A 19228-nucleotide genomic window follows, 5' to 3' on the forward strand; every position below is an offset into this window, starting at 1 on the left:
AAGGCAGATTTTGTTCATTTAAACACTTAGCTGGCAGCAGAAACCCATATCTAATTGTAAATGTGGTTGGTGTTCAGTTATGACCCCTCTGCGCATAGGTTAGCAGAGATTTTTGTATTCAACCTCCATATATGCCCAGAAAGAGAATGTAATGAGGTTGATGAATGTTATTTTGTTGTAAGGTTCAACTTCTTGAGACTGTAACTACTATGATACCTACAGCGTCTGGTCTTCATTTTTAGCTAACGCAAGCTTCTTTTGTAGTTAATTGCTCACTTTCCACTTCTTCTTCTTTGTTCTAGGTTGTGCCTGCTATGCATTTATTCATGTGTTGTTGATGTTTAGAATTAGAGGGGCTGTCATCCCACCTTTGTGTTTGAAACTAGCATGTATCATTGAATTTGTATGTAGGTTTCTGTTATTTTAATTCCAGAGAGCTGTCATCCTATTTGTGCATTAGGAAATAGATTTACAGACCTTTTAACTGGTTGCAGTTGGCCATCACAGGGTCCTGTGAATCTGCTGGTGTGATCAGTATTCTCCATTATCACATTTTCCTTAAACTGTGAGTAATTGGTGGTCTAAAGCCTTGTATTCTAGGGGTGTTCACCCATGTCTCGGGTTAAACATAATAGAAGTGGTTATCTAGCTTGAATATGCAGCATTTCTTTCATTCATCCACCATTTTTCCAACATTCTTGTTGAGTTTGTAATGTTCCCGAGCATCTCTGATACACAAACTAGGAGAGTTTCTTGGGGTGATAATAGTCACACCACATATGCTAGATGCATATTGGTTAGACATTGCGTTAAAAAAAAATTAAGGGAATTTACTTATTAGCAACATTTTATGTCTTTACACTGACTCTACCCTCTGTAATATCGGTTTACTAGGCTTTCAAAGACACATTGTTATATCAGGAAAATTCCCTTTCCTTTCTTCCTAAGTCGGTCTTTTGCGACCTGGCAGTCGTTCTAATGCTCATTCACTGGGTCTTCGAGTTTTCATGCACGCCCTTATACTTTGTGTGGGAGAAGGTGATCAGAACAAAACAAGGCAATACCCTTTAACAGGCATCCTTAAGTTGATTGCTGATTCCCTAAATATTCGGGAATCGGACGGACATGGTGCCCATGTCTGTCCAATTCCCAAATGTTTGGGGAATCATCAATCGATTTAAGCTTAGGGCCCTTTAACTAGTGTAGAAGGTGATCCAATCAAGTCCTCCCCTTTGACTAACACAAAAAAATTTATCAGTGGAGGAGGGGGTGCATTGCAACACAAAACTTTTAAGTTTCGTAAGTTCACCCACATCAACGCATGAGATCCCTATGGCCGAAAGTGTTGATCCTGAAACTTCACCAAGAACAATTTCACGCACAAAACATGGATGAGTCCCACTTAGCACAACGTGCCTTCGATGCAACCTTACACAAATGTTTCTCCTTCAACTATGCAATGACATGAATTCCCATTACACGCAACAACAAGAAACAAAAAGGTTAACATAATAGTATGTGCACCTTTATTGGATCTCTCGTCACAAATACCAATGGCTTGGTTCGTTAGAACTTACCCAGATTGCGAAAAAGAAATTATTGTAACAATAGATATGTAGTGTTTCCTCCTTTGCAATAATGGATCTCACACTTCTTCCCGGCTGGGCCTGTTCCACGGAAACAACAACACTATTCTCACATGCAAACATAAATGAGGAACTATTACATGCAGAATAATCTTAGGACGGTGGAACGCTTAATATACATCTGCGCTCTGCGAATCCCAACCGTTGAATCCCCGACCGCTCCACAAAACAAACAAAACCACTTTCTTGTTCTTCACAACTCTACTCGACAGACTCTAACACATTGGTTTATCTCGTACTCGGATATAATATCTATCCAAATTGCAGGTCAATTTCCCAGTTCGAAGTTGGATTGAACAATGATGCAATTTCCTTCGAAGAGAACTATCACAAATACACAGACTCCTCCACATGCAATACGACCTTCTCTCCTCGCTCACAACAAGCAGACAAAACACAACAACCTCAATGCATGACAAACTCAACCTCAGACTCATCTCCTCACGCTCTGATATGATATGTGACTAAAATTTAGGCGAGATAAAATATGGAAGAAATGGGCAACTCTTAGGTGAACTTAGCTCAACCTAAAGAGTGTTTGCACAGGACATGTCAATCATTAACCAAATCATTCGTACATAAATAATATTGGAACTTTGTTGAGGAATTGAACAGACTTTTTAAGAATAGGATCCAATCTAACTAATCACAACAAATCTCTAATAATAAAATAATCTAGAGAATTCTATATTTCTCCATTATTCCAACTGACTTGAATTAAATTTCGGAGGGGAGTTGGTATGAGGTCCTTTAATTTTATTTTGTTATGTATTTATACTTTGGAAGTTTTTTATAAAGTTATTTTTATATTTATAATTTGAAAATTTTATTTTATAGTATTATTATCTTAATATCAATATTTATTTTGAAATAGGGTTTTCAAAATTTTAATTAAACTAATTAATGGGTGAATAAGAGCAATTTAACATTTATAAATGATAATGATAGTGGTTAACGTCCACTGAGACCAAATTGGTCTATCGGACCTATAATTTTCTTAGTTTTTAATTGTCTGGCTCCTCGTCTTTCTTGGTGAGATTGGTGCTGTAGCTTTTTTTTTTTTTCTAAGATCTTCCAACTTCCTTTATCTTGCATCTCCTTCATCTCTTCTGGTTCTTGGGACATTGGTGTCTTAGCTTCGCGATCTATTGTGTTCATCCTTTTGAAGATAATCGGAGAAGAAGTTTGGTCTAGGAGATCTGCTTTGCTGTTAAATGAAGATTTATTTTGTGCGGTATTCAAATCCTCATAATTGTTGATGCTTGAGGGGTTGTCAAGTTCACTTTTTTGTTGTTGGGCAGGGCTTTCTCCCTGCTTGTCTTGAGAGTTGTTTCTTTCTTGCCCGATTTCTTGTGATTCAAAGTTTTCTCTAGAGTATTGTTCTATGATGACAGTGTAATGTTCTTTTTATGCTCCTTCCCACCATTTAGATCTGTGGTGGTTTTTTCTAGCAGAATTTTTCTGGGAGGCTTTTGGGCAATTTTTGGCTAGATGGCCTATCTCAAAGCAGGATTGACATCTGAAGAGGACACTTTCATAATTTAGTTTATGGTTCCACACATAGTCTTTACTTGTTAGGTTTATTTCAGCTGGGAATCTAGCACTGAAGTCCATTTCCACACAGATACGTGCATAGGTGGTTATGGCATATTCCTCTATTTCTTGGCACCTACAGTAAAATTTCCCAATTGCATTTCCAATGGCTTTTAGTGAGGAGAGATTCCATAGATGCAAGGGTAGGCTTGGAAATATCACCCAAACTGGTGCTGAGGTTATGACTGTTGTTGAGGGATCGAATGATGGGTTCCATGGCTTCATTAATAGGCCTGAGTTTTCCTAAAACCAAGGGACAAAATCTAGAATACATTGTCCGCTTTCAGGATTTTCAAAATATACTATAAAGAAACCCCTAGCATAGGGGTAGATATTAATTTCATCAGAAATGACAGGCTTCCATATATTCGAGATCCAATTGTGGAGAGCTGTTAACCGCGGCCAAAAACCATTGAACCGATAGATTAGGGCACTTTCGGAAAACTTCAAAGCCTCATCGAGTGAGGCCTGGACCACCTAGACAGTGGGAACTAGGGCTTCACTGACGATATGGGTAGGAGCTTGCCCTCAAGAAGCAGACGGAACTGGGCCAATAGTTATTTTCGCGAAGCTAGGAGCCATATTTTACTTGCCTGTAGAACCTAGCCACAGAGAAATAATGAAGAAGATTAGATCTAGATCTAGTCGCAGAAGATTGAACATGTGATTCGTCTATGAAATTGGTTGTTACTTAATAACCCCACAGCGTGAGACAGCGGAGAGTGCCGAAACACAACGTGGGAGCCGAGACCCAGCGGCAGAGAAATAAGGCAGAAGATTAGATCTAGATCTAGTCGTAGAAAATTAGATCTGGAACCCAGCCACAGAGAAATAAGGCAGAAGATTAGATCTAGATCTAGATCTAACTGGAGAAGATTAGATCTAGAACCCATCCGTAGAGTCTCAGTAAGCCTTTTAATCCTAGCTTCGATAAGAGAGGAAAAAGCATGCTGCTGGGCACATTGCCTTCATTCCAAATTGCGGACGTTTGATCCAAAGCAGTGTTGCCAGTTCTGTTAAAAATTGCCGCAGAGGGAAAACATAACATATGCCACAGTAAAAAAAAAACACCGGTGAGAACCAAATTTTGATCGCAGTATTAGAGAGGAGATAGGAGGCTTCAGTGCCGTGTACTTGTGTATACTATCTATATCCCGTGTATAATGTACTATTTCCACGGGATATAGAGTACTTTTATTAATAGTTAGAATAGAGAATTATGATTTATTTCAAAAGCAGTTATGTGATTTTTTATTTTTCACTTCAATTAAAAAATTATATAAAAATAAAACTAACTAACTAACTAGGACTCTCCAATTTTCGAGTTTACATATCCATTATTCACCCCGCTATGGGGGAGGGTACCACAAGATTCGAACCCAAGATCTCTAGTTTGGTGAGACTTCATTCCATGACCATTACCACTTGAGCTACCCCATGTTAGTGTCGGTATATTCATCCCTTCGTCAGAGATCAAATCCTCTTGTTGCATTGCATATTAGGTGTCTCGCTCAGTCAGCTGCATTCCATTAGGAGCATGGATCATCTGATGGTAGTGGCTTGCTGTACAGTTTCCCTCATGTCATTTACCTGCTGGCTCATGTTTATTCATCAAAAATTGTATACAGTCACCTTTTTGTCTTAAAGATTGCAGAAGTCTTTTCTAGGGTTTCATTGTCATTTAGGTCTAGGGTTTCATTAGGGTTTCATCAAAAAGGTCTCCAAAATGTCCAATAATAGTCAGCAGGCACATGAGGAGGTTCCAGTACCAATAAAGTTCATAATAAATTGCTCAGCAATATATTTTTCCTCAAACTCTGTTCTGAGGAAAAACAGAGTATTCTAGGTTTTTATTGTATTAATTCATGTATTTTCAGTTCTATTGAATGTAAATTAGATCAGAGGCAACCCTGGTCTCCTTCCCAAGCTTCAGCTGCTCCATCCTCTGCAAGGTAAGAAAAAAATCAAGTCATTCAGTTCATCAAAGGCACAAAGAAAATAAACTGCCCAAAAAACAGAGTTGAAGAAGTAAAGTTACAATGCAAACATTATAAAAGCGGGTTTCATGAATCAAAAATTAAAAGTTCTTGTATATAAAACAATTTTCAAAATTTAAAAGATCATTGGAATTCCAGGAAGAAAGATTGAGCAAAGTGAAGGCAGTGTTGGAAAAGGGAGAGCAAATCGTAGTAAAGGCACTCAGTTTTGGAGGCGCAGTGCACTAGGTGAGTGGCGCGACACATAGAGCTGCTCTCCTCAGTGTTAATTTGCACTAGCACGGCGCATTGGGTTTGTGGCGCAGCGCATAGAGCTGCCAAGCCCTATTTCATCAATAACTCCTTCAAATTGCCAAAATTGCTCAAACCTTCTAGTGTGCAAGTAAGCCAAGCTCTTTTCCTTGCTAGTGAAGGAGTTTTTCTTAAAGTTTATGGTGGTTGTGTAAAAGAAAATCCAAACCCTAATATCTTGCAATTTCTCAAAAGCCATTGCCTAGGGTTTTGTACTTGTCATTTTGCTGCCTTCTACCACTCCCTCACTTTTCACTCCTCCATTTATTTTCTCAGCTTATCCACCCATTCCCTAACTCCCATATTCAGTCATACCTATCCCCAATTCCCATTTTCCCAAATCCCTAGTCCTAACTATCCCAAACCCTAGTTAAAAATTCCCAAACCCTAATTATTGTCCCAAGAGCTTCATATCACCATTCAGCTGAGTGTACCATCATTCAGAGGGTTTTCATCATCATGTCAGGTTCCAATGGGTCATTTTACACCTTGTTCATGCTTCAGTTGTGCCTAGGTAAGGTTCATTTCCCTCTCCTAGGGTTTTGAAGCTAATTTCTCTTGGATGGTCAAATCATCAGCAAAACTTGTATCCTGATGTTCATACACCTTCCCCTATCCTTAATGTACCTTATTAAACACTTCCCATCACTGAGATCCCCTGAATTCCTCATTTTTGCACAAACCCTAGTTTCTTGCTACAACTTGACAATTTTCTAGGCTAGGCCTATGTTTTGCCCTTTTGGACCTCCTCCCCTCACTCAATATTTGAAATTCCACTTTCCCCTACTTCCTAGCATCCCTCCCTACTTCCCAAAATTTTCTCAAGAATTTAGAAGCCCTTTATCCCCTTCATTTCACTTCATTTCGACAAATCCCCTGTTCCACACATCGGGATAGGTTTTACTCCAATGATGTTTCTGAGAAATAAAAGATGAATTTGGGAAAAATGAGAGAGGTTTTTGTCAAAAATAGGCCAAGGAAGAAAAACCTCCTTCACGTTTTACACAGGTGTCATGGTTTTAGAGAAATGTCAAAAATACAGTTGCCTCGGGAGAATTGATGCACCTCTGAAGTGACCTTGGGAAAATAAAGTTTTCTCCTAGCTTGGTTGGAAAAATGATTTTATTTATGAGTCAAATGATAAGTAGACACAAAGATAATTCCAATGAGCTATCATGAGCTCAATTTGGGGTTGAAGAAGACCTTCAAAAGTTGTCTGCAACAGCACTCTGCCTCTAGGCAGCCTCATTTTTCACATTTTGACCAGTCTTGGGAGATTTGACTTTTGACAGGGAAAATGAACTCCAAATTGAAAAATTAAAGTTTGGTTGGAAATTAAACTCAATACGCTTTCCAACGAGCTATTGTGCACCCAATTTTTACACTGGGAAGGCCCTCAAACCTGGTTTGCAAAAAGGCGCTACACATAGAAATTTTTAACACAGAATTTTCTGCCCTATGCACGCGCCACGTGGCGCTCTCTTTTTCTATGAGCCTCCAAATCATAAAAACTCATCATTTTTGGATTTTGTATGCAAAATTACAGTTGTATACCTATGGCCAAGAAATTTGGGGAGGTTTTGAGCCCTCAAAAAGGTCAAAAACACTCAAAAAATGACCTCACTGCCCCTATTTTGACACACAGGAAGCAGTGTTGGGCGAATGGACATTTGGAGGGGCAAATGGAGGCCAAATTGAAAAATTCCACTTGGGTTGGAAAGTAGACAGGCATATCTTTCCATCAAGAACACTTGGAGCTTATTTTGACATCGGGAAGGCCTCCAAAAGTGGGTCCAAACAGGCACGACACATAGAGAATTAGGTGCGGTGCATAGAGGAAAAATTGCCAGTTTGACCAAGTTTTGCTCTGTTTTTCGCCCAGCTTTGCCTAGTTTGAATTTTTTACTTTCCTAATGACAAATTTGTGATGTAATTTGATGTATATTGATGGATCATGATGTAAATATGTTAGATTTTCACTTGTAGAGGTAGATTCATCAGTTTAAAGGTTGTTTGAAACTGAATGAATTAGTTCCCTTGTTTCTAGAGGCATGTTGTTATGTTGCCTAGTTTCTAGTTCTCAGTTTAGAATCAGTTGGATCAGCTCCTAAACATGTGAGCTTGGCCCTTAGAGGCAAGGATGAGCTATGTTTGTCTATATTATTTTATTTTTCAGTCATTAGCATGGTTGGACTCTTGAGAAAGCTTTGAGCTTCATTGTACATTCATTTTTAGTATTTTGGCTAAGGAATTGAGACCAGGATTTGCAGCACTCTTTAGGCTTCATGTGGCAATTTGTATTGGTATAGTGCTTCTCTTTGTAATTGTGAATTTTGTTTATGTATGCCATCATCTATCTTATTTCTTCTGAACTAAACAAACAAGAGTGTAAGTAGAATTCATTGAAAGTGCAATGCTCTACTTGAGGTTTGCTTTAGTTGTTTGATGTTTTCAGTTGTTTGAGGAGGATCCATGATTGCCCTTTCCCTCTTCAACACCTCACCTATCTTTTCCCTCCATCTAATTAAAATTTAAGTGCCAAAACGATCGCCTACCTTGCCCCATCGAGATCTCTGCAGAACTGAGCCTCAATCCCCGCACCCCAAAATTTGCTTTCCCCTTGATTCCAACAAAATCCCCAAAAAATCACTTCAAATCCTTGTACTTCATACCTAGCCTAAAATTAGTTTTATTTCAGTAATCTCAAGCTCCATTGATTATCTTTTGTTGAGATTGACCCGGAGAGAGCCCTCTCCTGTCCTCGTAGGGCTAGCTACAAGGCTGAGCGTGGTATGATGTTGGTCCTAGATTCTACCTTTTCAGCCTGAGGTAAATCTAGGCTCTAACACCACAAGCGGACAAATTAAAATTATATATAATATATATGTCTTTTTTGGTATGTTGTATTGATAATCCATGTATTAATTTATGGTATTGTAATATGGTATTGACAAATAGTTATTGTAACAAAGCCTATTTACAAATTAAGAATCTTTATGGTTAAGAATCTTGTTACATGTTTTCTTAAATGTATATATACTTAACTCCTATATTAATTGTTTTTAACAATAATAATAATGATGATGATAAAGTTATAATTTAGTTAATGTTTATGATTTCTTTTATTCTGGCAATGTAAAATGTATCATGAAGTAAATAATTTGATGCCTATTAATATTTATTACTCAAATATTTGTGAAAGGTCATTTGAGAAATATTTATGTGACAAGATAATTTCAATTAGTGTATTTCTTTTTTACTCAATCAAACCGCATGAATATATTCATCCTCCGTTGTTATTTCCACGTGGTATACTAAACGTTAATAGTATTCTCTTTGATTTTCAACTTATTGTTATGTATTCTAATTACTTAGTCTTTCTATAGAATGTTAACAAATTAATTTTTCTTTCAATCAAAATCTTGATCTTATAGTCATAAATGAAAGAGTTAGCATATTCTTATTGTCTTTTTTACATTAAGAAATAAAATATTAAATATTAAGTAATTTACAATTTTAAATATATATTTACCTTTACACATTTACCAATACAATTCTAAAAGTACCATATAGATTATTAAATCATGACACCATACTTATCTTTTCACATGTATCCAATACAATTATCAAATTACTACACAACTTATCAAATACCCAATAGAATTATAAATTTAATATATATATATATATATATAATCAAAAAACAGTAAAAATATAAAATATTTACTATTTTTGCGTCACCTCCCAATTTCATCATGCACAACTGATTCGAATCTTAAAAATTCGTATTTCATTACGCACTAACAGATTCGAATCTTAAAAATACGTATTTTTTCAATATATAAAAACAAAAATGAGGAGTTCTTCAGACCAGTATCGGAGGATGAGCTTTGGGACACCATAAAGAGCTTTAAAAAAGATAAAAGCCCAGGGCCCGATGGCTGGCCCATAGAATTCTTTTCACATTTCTATGATCTCTTCAAAACAGACTTGCTGGGCATGGTAGATGCCTCCCGCGTCTCGGGTCACATTAACGGAGCCCTCTCTGCCACCTTCATTGCCCTTATCCCCAAGAAAGCAAAATCGACATCTTTTGGGGACTTCAGGCCGATTGCCTTATGCAATTCCCTCTACAAGATTACCTCCAAGATCATCGTTGAGCGAATGAAGAAAGTTCTAAATTCATTCATCACCAAGGAGCAACATGCTTTCCTCAAGGGCAGACTTATCCTGGATGCCGTAGCCATGGCACAAGAATGTCTTTTTTCCATCTGCTCCAAAAACACGGATGCTGCTGCTCTCAAGATTGATTTAAAAAAGGCCTTCGACTGTGTGGACTGGGGCTTTCTCAGAATCCTCCTTGCAAGAATTGGTTAACATTCCCAGGGTATTAGTTGGATCATGGCATGCGTTGAGAGTGTTAATTTCTCTGTCATCATAAATGGTGCTCCTTCAACATTCTTCAAAGCAGAGAGGGGGCTCCACCAGGGATGCCCCCTCTCCCCCCTTCTCTTCATTTTGGTCATGAACTCCCTCAGCGCCCACATTAATTTAGTCATCTCTGAAGGAAGATGCAAGCCTGTAAAAATGTGTAAGGACATCACTCTTTCACATAATCTCTTCGTTGATGATATCTTGGTTTTCGCTATCCTCTGCAAATCCACATGGGCCTACTTATATGTAATTTTTCAGAAGTTCCATTTGGCCACGGGCTTGGCCATCAACAAATCAAAGACTGTGCTATATCACAATGGAACAAATCTCCAATTAGCTCAATGGATAGCTGACCGTTTCGGTGTAAATCTAGCGCTGTTAAATGAGGGTTTCACCTATCTGGGCTTCCGATTAAAAGCAAAAGGGTATTGCATTCGTGACTGGAACTGGATTATCGACCGTTTCTACAACAAAATATCAAGCTGGGAAATGCGCTTTCTCTCCCTCGCAGGTAGATTCATATTGGTACAATCAGTGCTCTCCCAACTTGCAGTATTTTGGAGTCATCTCTTCCTTCTGCCCGCATCCGTTTCCAACAAAATGAAGACTTTGGCTGCAAAATTCATGTGGGGCGGACGCTCATTCCAATCAAAGTTCCACCTTGTCAAATTGGATTCCATTTCGAGACCAAGGAAGTCTGGCGGTTGGGGCCTTTTGCACATGACGGTCTTCGGTAAAGCGCTCCTATGCAAATCTCTACACCGAGGCATATATGGCAACAATCCATGGAGCACCTTCATCAGACAGAAATATCTCAAAGGACGGAATATATCTTACTGGCACAGGAGGTCCACTCTTGGCATCAGGCATGGCTCTTCTATTTGGCTGAACTTCAGAAAGATACAATCCTTTTTCTTGCAGAACTTAAAATGGTCTATCGTTTCAGGCGAGAATGTTCTCATCGGCATCGATCCCACTCAGCACAGGCTTGAATCCTCCATTCCCCCGACTCTTCTTGCTTTTTTCCATTCAAAGGGCCTTTTTACCTGGAACAAGCTCATTGATTCGTGGTCCTCTCATCAGCCAATCTGGAAAAATGAATACCAACTAGCCTTACCCCCCCCCCTCTGCCCCCTTTGGCTTTCTGTTATCAACAGTTTCTCTCACAAAGGTATCACTCAATTAGGCACTAAGGATGAGCTAGTATGGTCGTTTGAGAAGCCCACCCTCCCTCTCACTGTCAAAAATCTCTACTCTCTCCTCTTATCCAACCTCCCGCCATCTCTCCCGACCTTCCCCTCCAAGCTCTGGAAAGCTCCCTGCCCTCTAAAAGCGGTCCTCTTCTCATGGCTTCTCTTCTCCAACAAGAACCTCACCTGGGAGGTTCTCCAAAAAAAAGGTTGGCACAGTCCTAGCAGGTGTCAAATGTGCTCTTCACATCATGAAACAAACTTCCATATGTTTTTCGAGTGTGCTGCCTCTTCTTCAATCTGGTACAAGCTCTCTCTCACTTATGGTTTCTCTCACCGGTTCTTTCCTTCTGTACAGGATGGCTTCTTCTGGTGGAGCTCTCAGCGCCCTTCCTGGCGTGCTCTTTTCATCCTCACTTGCTGGTTCATCTGGAAATGGAGGAACAATCGTGTCTCCCAGAATTCCTGCCAGCCCCTGCACTCCATTTTGATGTCTATTTCGGGCTCCATGCCCACATCGGATTAGCTCGTTTTTCTCTACAGGAAGTTTTACTCCCGAATGATTCCTCTGTTCCTGTATTTTTGCGGCCTCCACGGCCAATCTCATATATCTTCTTTTGTGTATATCTGGACACATATATGGTTTTATATCTGGCATTATCTCCACTCTGATAAGAACTATGATGACCCAAGTTCATGTCTTTTTGCGGCCTCCGGGGTCCTACATTTATGATCTCTCTCCGTCCACCTTACATGGGGACTTTATCATGTTATCAATTATCCTCTCTATCTGTAAAATGTCTCCTCTGAGACATCTGTAATGCTGAACATTATATCATCTTAATATAATCTATTCTGATTTTTTCCTCTGAAAAAAAAGAAGTTTCAAATCTTAATTTTTAAGATATAAAAAACCGGCGTTGTAACAAGATTGTTGAAGAATGTTGTATGATTAAAAAATTATAATTTCTTATCTTATATCTATATATATATATATATATATATATATATATATATTTTTTTTTTTTTTTAAGAAATGGATAAGAAAGTTTTATTGAAAAAGAAAGTGTGGATTTTGTTATATATATATATTTTTAAATTGTCAATATTTTTTGTAAATTTGAGATTAGTATGGAGGTTTAATTTAAATTTTTAGGTTAGATTTTTTTAATATAAAAAAATTATTTCTTTTTTAACTAAAGATTTTCCAAAATACCTTCAAGATCTAAATATATTTGCTTTCTAGTTTTTCTTACTTAAAGAATTGACTTTGTCTAGCTTCTCATTTTCTTTGGCGAGATGTTTTTTCCCTTTTTCCCTACTTGAATCCAACCCAAGTTTTCTGATGGATTTGTGCAGTTGTTCTTCTTAGAATGGACTTTGTTGTCATTTTCAGTTTTTCCATATACCAGATTAGCCAAGGAAATTGCATCTCCAACCTTGTTTTTGTAAGATCTAGAATTCACAAGAGTTTGTAAGGCTGGATCCTCCTATGGTTTTGAATTCTGTGGGTCCTCTTTGACCTGCATTTCTTCCTAAGTGTCTTTTACCTCGATGAATCCTCTTTGAAATGCACTTCTTCTTGACATTGTTTTACTTCCTCCTTGGCCTAGGTCTCTTCTTCCTTGTATATAGTATAATGTTTCTCTAAGCACCTTCTCACCATTTGGGCCTCTGACTATTTTTCTAGACTTTATTATTCTGCAATCTCTTGGGGAAATTCTTGATTACATGCTTTGCATCAGAATGAAACATTTTCATAGTCAAGCTTATGAAACCATACATAATTTGAAGCCATTAGATTTATCTCTGTAAGAAAACCTTTATTAAAATCCACCTCCACACATATTCGAGTATAGATCTTGAGGAAATGCTCAGTTTATGAACTACGACAATAAAATCTCCCAATTGAATTTCTAATAGAAGTTAACGAAGGGAGATTCCAAAGATGTAGGGGAAGATTCGAGAGCCTTACCCAAACTAGACTTGAGGAGATTGTTGTCGTGGCTAGATCAAAAGTAGGAGACCAAGGATGCATGAAGAGACCAACACTTCTCTAAAACTAGGGCTTATAATCCCAAATAATCTTCTTATCCTCAGAATTGTCAAAGACAACAATAAAGAAACCCCGAGCCAAAGGGTAGATATTTAGATCATCAAACAATCGAGGTTTCCACGAATTAGAAATTCACTTGTGGAGATCAGTCAGTTGCGGGCAAAAGCCATTCAATCTACATACCAAACCTTGTTCTAAACAGAAATCACAGCTAAAGGCTTCATCCCCCAAGGGAACCTCAAAGGTAGGTATTTCTTGAACTATCGGTAGAATAGATATAGATTTCAACATTGCACTATAATAAGCGTTGGGTCGATCTATCTAAGAAGAATAGTTTGCAAAACTAGCTGCCATTCCTTCAAGATATACTATTTTCTTCACTGAATCACTGAGATTTGTGTTTATTTGAAATGCAGAGTCACATTGTAGAGATCTACAAAGAGATCCACTCAATCCATTTATGGATCAATCGACTAATGCAAAACCCTAGCTATCGTAGGGTTCTTGAGAGCTCCATCCATCATTTTATTATTATATTATTAAAAATATAATTTATAATAAATAAAAAGTAAACATAAAGGTTTTTGAACATTACAATAATGACCTAATTCAATTAATTACTTTAATTATATTAAAATTTACTGCAATTCCATATAACAATTATTTATACTAATATAATTGATATATAATTAAATATATATTTTTATATTATTTTAAACAATGATATATATCTTAGAAATAATAAGGAACAAGTAATATGTTTTTAATCATTATTTTATGGATCCTAGATGAGGTGCTATCCGAGCAAAAAGGTGGGGGGAAGGTTGTCATTGTCTCACTTGTCCAAGGGACCGGGGCACAACAACACGCCCTCACAGTGGATGTTAATGACATAGCTTGGTATGAGGTGATGCCACTTGTAAATGCTCACCACGATCATTAAAATTTTTTACAAAATCCACACTAATGACATCTACCTTGACTGCAACCTAGTTCTCCAGTTTGTACATTGGAACCTCTCCCGTGAAGAGCATCATTCTATGGAATTTCCAAGCACGGCCACTTCAATCTCAGTTTTGGCACTCCACAGCTTTAATGATGCTAGCCATCAGAGGATTTTGTTCCATAAGCATTACCACGAAATGACATTTGTAGTAAATTATTAGGTTCCTTTACTAGTCCATCTTCTTGTCACTCCACTCATGGGAGCTTGTTAGGTGAGGACTTACAAGGCTCTGGTTTATCTCTTAAAACCTGCTGAGCAAGGCTTTCCTATTTCCAATTAGGCTACATTTATGAATCAAATAGTTATCAATTTGTTTGAGATCTTTGCTTTGTAATGTTGTCACTCTTTCCCTCCAGGCTCATTGAACACTCCACTTTTATTGAGCTCATAACTCATTATGAATGGTTATGGTACACATCTCAACACTGGACAAAGCATTCCACCACCGTGGATTGTTTTGTACCTGTTAGGGAGCCTTCCTTCTGCACATGGTCACACCTCTTCCTTTCTAGTTCCTTATTTATTTTTTCTATCCATAGTATCATTTCTTGGACTGCCAGCCCCTATGGCCACTCTATGTTAATGCTTTGGTTGATTCTATAAACATTACCTCTATGGATCCTTTCTCCCCCTTGTGGCCCTCCTTCTCTGGCAATGCATACCCCTCTGGGCACATTTCCTTTTATGATCCCCTCCTTTCTCTTATGTCAACAATTGATCTCTCTTGTTCGTCCTGGCTACATTTGAAAATTTGTTTTGCTCCCTTGACTCTCACAAGCATGGGTTTTTGTTTACCCCCTGATGTTAATCTTTCATTTCTTTGGCCATTTCCCCTTCCTTGAGATCCCATCATTTCTCGTTAGCGTAGTTGTGTCTGCAGGGCCGTACACATACTCATTACTGATTGGAGGAAACATCTGCTTGGTTCAAGGAGATTACCCTAGGCCTTATTTAGGATGAGCTTACATGTGCCAAGAGAGTGGGGACCTCCCAAAGGCACCACCTTTTATATATTGAGGTTCTATCCAAGCTAGTTGATTGAGTGATAGACATCGAGCATACACGTGGGTGCTTTAACTAGTACATGCACATGGTGGTTTTGTATATTGCAATTTCTCTTACGCAAGGTTCTCCTAGATAGATATGAGCATCGGGAAAATCTTCTCCACTATATGGAACACTTGCATTGTCATATGAAGGACCTGGATCAATGGTTGTTGCACATTTAGTGACACCTTGGCATCCCTCCACTAGTTGGAGGCATTACAAGTGACAACAAGGATCCATCCAGGTCATAGCTACTAATTTAGACCCCTCTATTTAGTCTCTTGCCACGTCTCTGGTTTCTTCTTCTCCAAATTTTTCAATAAGTTTCCATGGAAAGAAAGGCCCGCATTTTAGTCTTTGTTGGTTAATTTTGAACTTCTCAACACTTTGATGTCTTATCCCACTTTATGGAGGATGAATTTTTGGATATGATTAGATTTTCCTAACGACCAACAAACTTAAAATTTCCAGTACTTTCATGTAACTTTTAGTTTAGAAAGTATCACAATATTTACCACACAAAAACAAAACCATTATTTTATAGATTTGAGTTTATTTTGAATAAGTGGAATAAATAATTATTATCCTCCCTATTCAAATTTAATTTTCTTAATATAATGAACTTTATTGAGCTTTGTTACTCAATATATTTATTCCAAAGAATTTTGTAAATATTCCCTTTTTTTTATAAAATATTTTTTTCTCACAATTATAAGTTTGGACTTTGAAAATGTTGCAAGTATATCAACAAACAAAGGATTTGAATAATAATCTTAAAAATTAAGCAACTCATATTATTCCTACTTTGAATTGCCTATATTTATCCTTAATTCAAGTCATTTCATAGATGCAAAACTTACGGAGTTGTCTATAATGCGACTTTTTGGAGATTCCGGTGACGGAATCCGACGGAAGAAATTGAGGTTAAATCTTGATTTGTTGCAGTTAAAATGGTTTTTTAACTGCATATTTGGATTCAGCACCCTCGAAAACCCCTGGGACGCTTTCATTGTGCAGAAACTAGCTATCAAACTTGCGATTCCAATAAATTCCTGCCGGATTTCGACCGGAAAAACCCGCCGGAAAGCCTTTCAAAAAGTCGCGTTATAGATAACTACAAAACTTACTAATATTTAAAAAAATTAAGCCACTCATATTATTTCTACTTTGAATTGCCTATATTTATCCTGAATTCAAGTCATTTCATAGATGCAAAACTTGCCCTTTTCCTCGGAAGATGGCAAACTTAATGTACATCATAGTTTATATATATATAATTCATATAATGTTGAGGAGGCGAATATTATCAAAGTGTAATAAAAAGATAACTCTCAAACATAATAATTTTGGGATCCACATTTAAAATCATTAAAATCAAACGTACAACTTTACATCACATAAAGTATGACAACGAAGATTTTTTAATGTGTGTGGAATGGAAAGTATTCTTATCCATAACTTAACATTTTAAAGTGATAAATCATGTCATGATAATCATAAAAGCAAATGCTAATTGTGGCTGTGATTGTTAAAAAAAAAAATTTATCTATAATAGTAATAATTCTGACGATAAATTAATTTACAATAATAATAAATTTATAAATTAAATATTTATCGACCTAATAAAGTAAAATATAAATTTAATTGAAATATTTTAGAATATGTAATAGATATTAAAAAAAATCATCAAAAGAATAATAATATGGATGAGTATAAGAAATGGCTTCCTCTGTTCAGTATTATTGTAATGTAATCAGATATTTGTGAGGAATCATCGGTGGTCGGTAAAATATTTAATAACTTAAATCTCTGTATTTCCATTCGAGTCATCAATCAATATTCGTATTGAATTGTTTGTTTAGATAGTGCTGTCCTTCACTTTTGACCTGTCATTCAATACTTGTTAAGGTTAATGTAAAATCTTAATATTTTTGCGTCATCACCGAATTTCATGACGCATAACAGATTGTGCACTTCAAATGGAAATGGATTTACTATGATGGATTTCTCAAGCCCCAGGCATCATCATAACAAATATTATACGAAAAATCATGGGTTGTAAAAGTCTGGAGCCTAAAAATCGCCAAGGTAAATTATTAATTTTATTATTTTATTTTTATTTAACCAAGTTAAAATGTTTATGTTTACGTTACATCATCTCTTCCATATTGGGTTGGAGAGCGCCTCTTTGCCCAATCAAAGAACAATAAAATTGCACAAAAACAAACAACACGTTCTCACCCATCAATTCATGGAAATAAGGATTTTTATTTTTATTTTTATTTATATATGTGTGTGTGCACGTGTATGTTTTGCAAATATTAACATGATTTATTATAGCTATTATATTTAAAAATAAATATATCTAACTTAATATATACATTTTTAAAATATTAACATGTTAGATTTAAGAGAACAACAAACACCACTCTTAATTTAAATGTCAATCATTACTACACTCGACCGCTATGCGTTGAGAGACCTTGATCTTTGGCATTTATGGTATGTCTTCTCTTCTCCCCCACTGTAGGTGGGACAATTCCCTTGGGCAGTTGACAGTAGAAGTTGTTATCACTCAAAAAGTTTCTCTTGGCTAAACAAAAAACTCTCTAAGGTAACCATTACAAACTAAACTTGCAGTGAAGGCTAGCCCCTTCAATCCATAGAGGGATCTCTCTGATAGCCTAATCACTAAATTTAGCAATTGACTGTACATTCACACATTGGCTAGATATTTAGTTGTGAGGTAGGGTTTGGTTTGGCATGAGAGAGATATTCCATTAGGCAATATAGTTAACAAGCTAGCATTTATGGAAACTTACAAAGATATTGGTTGTTTGATCAAGATTGACAAAGGCAAGGTATATGGCACATCCAAGACCTTTTAAATCATTGTTGTAGTTGAAAGAGGAAAATATAAAATCAGTACACTACAATACGACATATTAAATGAATCCTAAAGTCGCTTTAGAAGATAAGACTACAAATATTTGAATCTACGAGATAGAGCATCAAAAACAAGGATGAATTCTGTAACATTTATTCTAATTCAAATATTAGAAGACATTACAAATAGGGAACACTGAAACATGTAGAAATTACATACTAAGAGTTACCATCACATGAATCTTTATGTCACTGATCAAAATCTATTGATATTGGCAAAGTGTAGATTAATAAAGCCTTCATCACACGAGCAATAACTATATTTTCATCAAAAACCAAACTTTTTCCCTCATTTCTCTTGTAACATATAGGAAAAATACAATATAGATAAGATCCACAAAGTCTAGTAGCAATAACTCCATAATATTTACAAAATATGAAAGTTTAATTAACAAAACATAATTAGAATCCTATCATTTTAGATATTTGGATCTCTTTCTGGCACATAACATTGGTCAAAGTATATTATGGAATTGTTTTTCATATTTCCTACTATTGTTCTCGAACACGGGTGAGTCAAAGTTGCATCATAGGTCTAAAACTATTCATTCCTATGTAGGATTGACATCTAGAACTTCAGCTCATCTTCCCTCTTGGTACCACATCTGGTGCATAAACCTGTAAACTATGCTGAAACTATGCAATTGCCCTTATAATTGTTTTCTCCTTTCAAGAATCTCTTTCCTTATGTTAACTCATATTATTTGCACTCCCTCAGTCACGAAAAACCTTTAACATATTATGATAACATATTGAAAATAACTTATTGTAAAAATAGATTAAAATGGAGTAGGACAAAATGCATAGGTATAATTAGGGTTTGTTCAACAAAATTATGGTTTTGTAAATTTCTCTACCCCATGAAAGTAAACTGATCATTTCTCCATAGCTTCTGCATCCTAATCAAGGAGGTGTAACTTATCCTAGCTTCTTCCCATCCTTCTAGTAGCTTTTTGTATGATTTTTCCAGATTTTAGGGTTTCTTTCCCTTTTCCTGTCAGTATGCTCTATTTTCCTCTGTT

The sequence above is a fragment of the Pinus tabuliformis genome, chromosome X (genome assembly GCF_031772625.1).
Source record: "Pinus tabuliformis cultivar Carrire ecotype Pingquan chromosome X, CPIR1, whole genome shotgun sequence".
NCBI lineage: Eukaryota > Viridiplantae > Streptophyta > Pinopsida > Pinales > Pinaceae > Pinus > Pinus tabuliformis.